Source organism: Phyllostomus discolor, chromosome 5 (assembly GCF_004126475.2).
Source record: "Phyllostomus discolor isolate MPI-MPIP mPhyDis1 chromosome 5, mPhyDis1.pri.v3, whole genome shotgun sequence".
Taxonomy (NCBI): domain Eukaryota; kingdom Metazoa; phylum Chordata; class Mammalia; order Chiroptera; family Phyllostomidae; genus Phyllostomus; species Phyllostomus discolor.
Genome location: NC_040907.2, coordinates 145,149,645 through 145,158,206, shown reverse-complemented (window position 1 = coordinate 145,158,206; position 8,562 = coordinate 145,149,645). Strand labels below are relative to the sequence as shown.

The following is an 8,562-nucleotide window of genomic DNA, read 5'->3' as shown; positions in this document are numbered from 1 at the left end:
AAAGAAGTGCTGCACAAATTCAGTGCTATTACAGTGACAGAATTGTCCTGAAGATTAGAAGATAGTGGAGTGTATTTCTGCCTACATGCAGAAACAACTAAAAATCAAATATTACCAGTCATCACTGTTGAAAAATTTCATGTTTCCTCCCTGTTATTGATTCCTCTTTTCTCAGCACATCTGTTGTTTTATTGCAGAGAACTACTGCCCTACCTTTACCTGTCTTCCTTGATTTTGAGCACCCTAATTCCTTATTTCTCACCCAGCCAGACTCTAATTCTTTATTTACATATATATATGGAGAGAGAGAGAGAGAGAAGGATATTAACAGTGGACTTCCCCTCTATCTAGGAATTGCAGAAGGAATTCCAAAGGTCTAGTACAGTAGCTACAGACCATGCCAAGGCTGCATGCTAAGAAAGTGAGTAACTGCAGGACAGTCTTTAACTCTGACCTCAATGAGGAATGCTTTAAGAAACCACGTTGAGAGCTTGACTTGTACCTGCTGATGTTTAGGTACCTGCTGATAAGGTATACCTAAAAAGTGGCAGGAGAGCAAAGATACCCAGCTGCATTCAAAATGATCCACTCTTCCAGAGATGGAACACATGTGCATTGTTGTAGGAGCTGAATTTGGGCCATCTCGAAAGATCCTACCCTAAAGGACCTCTTGGAGGGCATGGTGACCCCATGAGGAGGAGTACTGTGGGGTGGACCACTGATTGCTAGGGCTGAGGGGCGAGTCACAAGTGACCAGCTTCAAGTGGCAGAAGCAGTGTCTTCCTTGAAAAGGGAGCAGCAAGTGAGAAATACCCAGAATTGGGGGTTTCTGAAGACTCCACATAAGTGCTCAGTGAGAGAGAGAGAGAGAGAGAGAGAGATTTTGTAGGAGAGAGAGAGAGATTAAAAAGGGGGAATAAATATATGTATATATTTTATTTATTTCTTTTTTGCATGACCCACAAGCTTTATTTACATTTGTCTACAGCATCATTTCCTTATGAAATAGACTAGTATAGCTCAGTTAAACCAAATGAAATCATAATTATCTGAACTGTCTGCAAACTACTATTCACTAAATTTATAACCTTGCATTTGCTTAGTACAGCCAAAGTTTTAATATGGAAAGCACAAGAATAAACCAACAGTAACATGTAGAATCTAGAAGATCATCTGGGCAATTTAGAAAGTGGACTTTCAAGAAGTCTGAGGCACAGTTACAAGAGAGAAAAGTTTTTGTAGCAAAGGAAAGATGTAAAAAAAACATGGGACAAGCTCATTGTGAAAATATCATCAAAATATTTCTATGTAAGATATTTTGTTTTCATCTTCAGATCAGATGAGAGAAAAACACTCCTTTTAAAATAAAACAAATACAATGTTGTTTGGTCTGTTTACAAAATAGCTTATAATGTTTTAATTTTTAGTTGCAGAAGACATGTTTAAAAAAAGAACAAGAATAATAAGTATTAATCCCCATGATAAGAAGTCCCCAAGCACAGCCGTTGGTTTTCCTTAATATACTTACCTAGCATTGTCACTGAAGATGCTGGTAAGAGAAGCCCTTTTATTTTCAAACCAGAAGATGCATAAAGCTCAAGTGATCAGATTTTAATTTGGAGAAATAAGGCAAACTCTGAGAGTATTTTAAGCCATAAATAATTTCAAGTGAACAATTATTTCTCTTTATTTTATGCAGAAATAATCACTCATTACTCAGAAAAAAAATTTATGCAGTAAGTTTAAACATCTCATGGCAAATATTTGCTTAAATTAACAATGTCTCTGTTGGCCTTTCATCCAAAGAAAAATATACTTCAAAAGTTTTCTTCAATTTGTTGTTCATTAACTATAATTTAGCTTTGTCTACCTTATCATATGTGAAAACTGGATTTTTAAAGGATATCACACAAAGCTTCTTAAAAATATTAACATAAACATTTGAAATAAGATGTTTTTCTCATCAGACAACCATATCAGAAAAAAATGAACTATTATATATTCTTACTCAAAATTATGTCAGAAAATGAGAAATGAGTAATACCTTTCTCCTTCTACAAATTCATAAGGTTTTTCTGCATTAAATGTGTTACAAAAAGTAAAACTGAATTAAAAAAAAGACAATGATTCTAAGGCCTTCTTACCTTGGGGAATTTCAAAATGAAGTTTCTAGTTGGCTGTTTTATAACTAGTTTAACTTTTTCTGGTAAGAATTGCTGTGACATAGGTTATCATGAACAGGTGACTCCTTCTCTCAGATTAAGATAAAGAGACTGTTTCTGACTACTTCACCAGTCTTGCCTCCATGCCCAAAGTTCAGACAAGCCTAAGGTAACCTTAAGTCAATAAACAGTTCATATTTGGAAATGAGAAAAATAGTTCAAATTAGGGAACAAAGTAAATAAAAAAGAAACCAAAGTACTTTGTTACAGGTGAGGTGGTTTCCAATAAATGGTTGTAAATAAAGAATGATAAGTAGAGTATCTATTTGGGGACATTATGGCTTAAAGTACTATTTCCCTTTAATTTCACAAATAAGCACAACTGTATTGTTCTGAAAAGCAGTGAAAGGCATGTACCTCTGCTATCACTTCTGACCAAGTAAGACACCAACTTCTTAAAAAATATGCTTCCTGCACGGTACTGATTTTTTTAATATGTAAATTTTAATATATTTTTTCTCTTTTGAACTTGAACGGGCAACAGAATGGGATGATCCAGAAGGTGACCTGTGGTGCCTTTCAGGTGACTGTGATCTTGTTTATCTTTTTGCGATCACCAAATGAAGATCTAAAATGACTTCTCTTTCTGTCCCTCTCTGGAGAAGGTGCTAAACTTGAATAAGATCTTTTCCATGAGGAAGAAGAGCTTCTGTGGGACCTGGAGCTGGATCTTGTTTTTGACCAATGAAATCTCAAACGTTCTCTGGAACTGGAATGAGACCTTGACTGGGAGCTGGAAGAACTTCTTGAATAGGACCTGGACCTAGACCCTGGACTTGACGGGGAGGGTGAGCATAAAGATTGTGAATGTGAAGATTGAGACTTTGAGCAAGTTTGTCTGTTAGATTCCTTTTTATCGCTATCTTCTTCTTCACTGGCATCAAGATTATATTTTGAGAGGTCAGCATCATCTTCATCCTCATCTAACTTATGTTTAGAAAGATCTTCATCCCCATCTTCTTCTTCTCCCTCAGATTCTTTATCTTCAACTTTCTTTAAAATATATGCTGGGCCATCTGCCTTTCCCCTCTATTTTTTCTTTTTACATCCAAACTCATCATATTCACCACCAGATTCTTCTCTTTCTGTATACTCAACATTTTCTCTTCCATTAAAACTGCCACCGTATCCTGTTCTTTTTTCTAACTTGTCATACTTCAGAGTATTACACATGTTACACTCTGATCTGGCCCAATTCACATTACTGCAAGTTTTACTCTGCCAGTCATCAGCACTGAATAGGCCTTGGCTCTTCTCTGCAAGTGTTCTACCTATTTCAGTTCCCCCTGCCTTCATCATCTTAGCCTCAGTTATTTTCTCCCAACCATATCTATTATAGCTGGTTCTTCTGCAAAGTTCACATTTCCACATTTTTAGTCAGGTTAAATCTAGTCGTTGTCACTGACTCAGAAGTTCTTGGTTGACATCTAGAATGCCGCCACCACAACCACCAGCAGCTATGTCTTCACATATATATACTTATTTTTCAAAGGGGGAAGGAAATATATATATCCTTCCCACAAGGATACCATTGCCTTGCATGCATGCATGCATATATATGTATATGTACACGCACACACACATATATGGGGGTAGAGATAGCGAGAGAAGGGAGGAAAGGAGACTCTCTTGGTGGCCGCCAATGGCAGGAGCAACCATACCAGTCAAGTAAAATGTTTCCTGCCTCATTTCTCTCTCTTACCCTCCTCTCAAGCCCCAGGAAAACCAGAGACAGCCTAGTGGGTCATCAAGGAGGACAAGCACAAAGTGCGTAAGTCAATCAAGCTCCCCTGCCTTGCTGCAGCTTTGAAGCCAAAGTCAGCCCAAGATGCACAATGATAGGGAAGAAGGTTGGACTTCTACCAGAGAATAAAGCTTTGATGTTAGACTGGACTAAAATGGGCATTTTATATTAAAAGAGACTATTGACTCATATGTGAGAGTGACAGGAAAAGCTATTTTATGTTTTTGAGGTTTCACCTAGAGGCAAGACAGTGATTGACAAAAGTTGTTGGAAGGCAGTGGCACAGAACAACAGAAAAAGCTAATTTATAATTTCACCCCTACTGAGTACAAATCAATTTGTCCTTGTTTCTCCCCACCACATCTCCCTCATACTTACAGTTCTATTATGTTTTATGTGCAAATAAATTTTTCTTTCTTTGTCTCAACTTCTCCCTTTTAGACAAGCATAGAGTCTTCCCTTTAGTAACCAAAAGTCCATGTACTTGTTTGTTTACTTTGATTTTCAATAAAAAGGCATGTGCCCCTTCCCATATGAATTTTAACCAAATTCCACTGCTCCTCTAAAGCATGAGCGGCCACAGTGGCCTTCCCTCTGCGCCAGCAGTACATTGTTTTGTTCCTCCCACTGCCTATGTGAGCACGGACACTGGATGCCTGGGGATGTCTCTCGATGATTATTGATCTGAACCTATGATGCAGGCCTCAGAGTGTCTGCTAACCTGAAGTCCCATAAATGTTGTGAACTCAGTTTTTACTGTGGCCAAATACTCAACACATTTTCATAAAGTTACAACTATCCCACTTATAATACAAACTAAATCTCTGGAATTGACAGAACCCTCTCAGATGAAATCCAGCAGAAACATGGCATTGCTACTCTTTTTTGCCTGTGTCCTGCAACTTGCACTAGAATGTGACAGCTGTGTCTTTCACAAGTGTATGGGCCATCAGTCCTTGCAGACTACTGAGCCGGCTTTCCTGTGCTTTCAAGCTGAGAACACTTTCTAGCCTGCTGGGAACAGGGTCACCATCTTTTTATTTATTCCATATTTTTTTTTGCCATGGTCAGCTTTCTTCCAGGCACATTTCTTCGTGGGTCTCTCAGCTAATACAGGCCTCCAAACCTTCCTTGTAGCATAATCTTGTATTTTATCCTTGTATATGTTGCTTCAGTATTTTTTTTAAGATTTTATTTATTTATTTTTAGAGAGGGAAGGGAGGGAGGGAGGGAGAGGGAGAGAGAGAGAAACATCAATGTGCGGTTGCTGGGGGTTATGGCCTGCAGCCCAGGAATGTACCCTGGCTGGGAATCGAACCTGGGACACTTTGGTTCCCAGCCTGAGCTCAATCCACTGAGCTATGCCAGCCAGGGCTTGCTTCAGTATTTAATTGGCTACAGAATATATGTGGTCATTTAAACAGAAAGTATTGTATTTTTCAGACTATAAGATGCACCCTTTCCCCTCCAAATTTGGGAGGAATAATGGTTGTTAATGCTGCTGTTGAGTTCTGTTTACATTTACATTGGTGAAATATTATGTTATTTATGTTATTAAATATTTTACCACGTTTTTTGCTTTAAAATTTTTTTTCCTATTTTTCTCTTTGAAAACCTAGGTGTGTCTTATGGCCAAAAAATATGGTATCTCCCTTCATTATGGCAAAAGAGGCTCTTCCAGAATAGAGCAAATATTTGCTTTAAAACAAAGGTTGCAAGCAGTCAGACATGAATCCAAGACATATTTTTTTTCACCCAAATAGTAATTATGTGTGGTTTTAAAATTTTTGAATGCTTTAGAATGCTATTCACTCTTCAATTCATCTCTCTTTCCTATTTTATTCATTTATACTACCTGCTTGTCTTCTGTGGACAAGTAGGATTGTAGCTTCTGGAATAAAGTCTGCATTGGCAAACTTGTCTGTGTAAGACAGATTAATGGTCCCCCAAAGATATTCACATCCTAGTCCTCAGAACCTGTGAATATGTCATCTTACCTGGCAAAAGGGATTTTGCAGGTGTGATTAAATTCAGCATCCTGAGATGGGGAGACTATCCTGAATTATCTGGGTGGGCCCAAAATCATTACAAGGGTCCTTAGAGAGGAAGCAAGAGGATCTAAGTTAGGAAAAGGAGATGTGACAACAGAAGCTGAGGTTGGAGTGATGCGCTTTGATGACAGAGAAGGGGTCACAAGTCAAGGAATGCAGGTCCTTGGCACTGGAGAAGGAAGCAGACTCTCCCCTTGAGTCTCTGGAATTAATACAGCCCTACCAATGCTTTGAATTGAGCCTCAGAAGACTCATTTCATACAGCTGACCTCCAGAACTGTATAATTTGTGTTGATTTGAGCCACTAGGTTTGCTGTAATTTGTTCCAACAGCAATAGGAATTGTATATACTATGTATGAGTTAAAAAACATCTGCCTAACCTTCATTTACACCAGCATCTTCTCTTCTTGGTCTTAGTAGCTACTTTGATGTAGCTTTAGCAACAAAAGAAATGATTCCATGGGGTGAGAGTCAATGCTTACGAATGTGCTTCCTTTCTAAAACTACAGCATATGGCAATACTTGTTTCTTTTCATCTATTGGATAAATCATGACATATAAAGTCCATAAAATAATGGTTCCATAGGTTTTAGATTCTTTTAACTTGAGTACACTTTCACCTAGTTAGCAACCAGAAATGGACAAAGACGAACTCTCCCTTCCTTGTTCTAAGACTTTTGACAATCACTCTCTAGTAGTTTCCCTATGTACCTACTCCATCCTACATATGGATAGGAGATAACTTCAACTTGTAGTTTCTATCTCCATTCTCCCTATTTGTCATTTCTTATTCATCCTTCCTTCAATGTCAGTGCTTCAAGGACACCGCTGCCTTGCATGCCTCAAATTCACTCCTGCTTATGAAGATAAAATACATTTCAGCAGCTGAGGTGTGGGCTCAGGAGAAGGATCCTCTGGTGGACATTTAAAAAAATCACTTGCCATGTGAGCAATGACAATGATAGGTCTAAATAAAGGAGGCAGGTAGATAGGTTTTATGTTTTACTTCTCCACTGGTGCCAAGGAAGATGTCTTCTTTGCATTGACTATTTATTTCTTTTAGCTTCAATCTATAAAATGTAGTTTGATATACATTGGCAAAGCCATGAGGCAATAGAGACAAAGGCAATTTGGGTTTTCATCAGCATTTGCAGATTAACAACTGTGGGCCTTGATTTAAAGGGAGACAGTGGTAACAGATGCTAGCCCTGTAGGATCTCCAGGTGTGATGGATAAAAAATGGATGTAAAATAGGAGTGTAGGATGAAGCACCTGTTAATATGACTTCTGTTGTTATTGGCTGTTAAAGAGTCTGACTTGAAATAATCAACAGAGGGAGTTAAAAACTGGGTCATTCCCACAGCCATGTATTTAAAGCATGTAGGAAGCAGATTACATAAATTTGAATGGGAATTTATTATTTTGACTCATTATGGGAAAAAAAATATCTTGAATTATTAAAGGTTCCTACACAGCACAGACTCAAACAATCTCCACCTTCTTCTTTGCTTTACATCATGTAGACCTGGTCTAAGTGAACAATAGAGTGTTGTAGGGCGGTGATCCCAAACCAGAGGCCTAATGCTCAGTCAGGTACAGGAAGTATTATCTGGGTAGTCTAGTACTTTTTTAAAGTGTGATTGCTTTTAGATAAGGCACGTGCAGTGCACACCAATCCTTCTTCTTTTATCAAAGCTGTTTTGCATGTTTTTATTACTTGTTCATGATACAAAGAATTTCATGTTCATATCCCCAGAATATATCACCTTATATGGTAAAGGGACCTTTGTAGTTGTGGTTAACTTAAGGATCTTGCCATAGGGTGATTATCCTGAGTGAACCCAATGCATTCGCAAGGGTCCTCATAAGTGAAAGAGGTGAGGGGGGAGGTCAGAGAAATCTGACTTTCTTTAGCATCAAGGTATAATGCTACCTAGCTGGCTTTGTAGATGGAGGGATGGACCACATGCCAAGGAATACAGGCAGCCTCCATAAGCTGGAAAAGTCAAGAGAAAAGATTCTCCCCTAAAACCTCTTGAAGGACATTGGCACCTGCTGACACATTGACTCCTTGCTGACCAGTAATTCCTATTTTGGACTTCTAACCCGGAGAACTTGAAGAATGAAGGTGGTTCCTTGAGGTGGAGAATATTTGTGTTGTTTTAAGCCACTAAATCTGTGGTAATCTCTTATAGAAACAACAGGGAACTAACACATTGTCTAACCCTAAAGTTTCTGAGTTTGGTAAAACCGAGAAAGAATATAGTAATGTTAAAGTAGCAATAGGTTATATATTTGAATGTTGCTATATACCAGACACTTTTTATATATTAACTCATTTACTTCTCAAAACTATTCTGTATGTGTGAAGATGAGCCCCATTTTCAGATAGACTGTTGCTCATAAAAGGTAAATAAATTGCCCAAAGTCAGGTGACAGTGGCAAGGTTGGAATTCAAGTAACTGGGCTGTAAAACTCATGCCCAGGCATACTGCCTCCGTTTTAATGGACATCAGGAGACCTGAGCAGCTCCCAGTCATCTGC

The 8,562-nt window shown here is 38.3% G+C and overlaps 1 pseudogene; it reads right to left on the bottom strand.

Annotated features, from left to right (window-relative positions):
• Positions 1–2,680: 2,680 nt before the first annotated feature.
• LOC114497066 lies at positions 2,681–3,649 on the bottom strand (annotated as a pseudogene).
• Between the last annotated feature and the right edge of the window lie 4,913 nt (positions 3,650–8,562).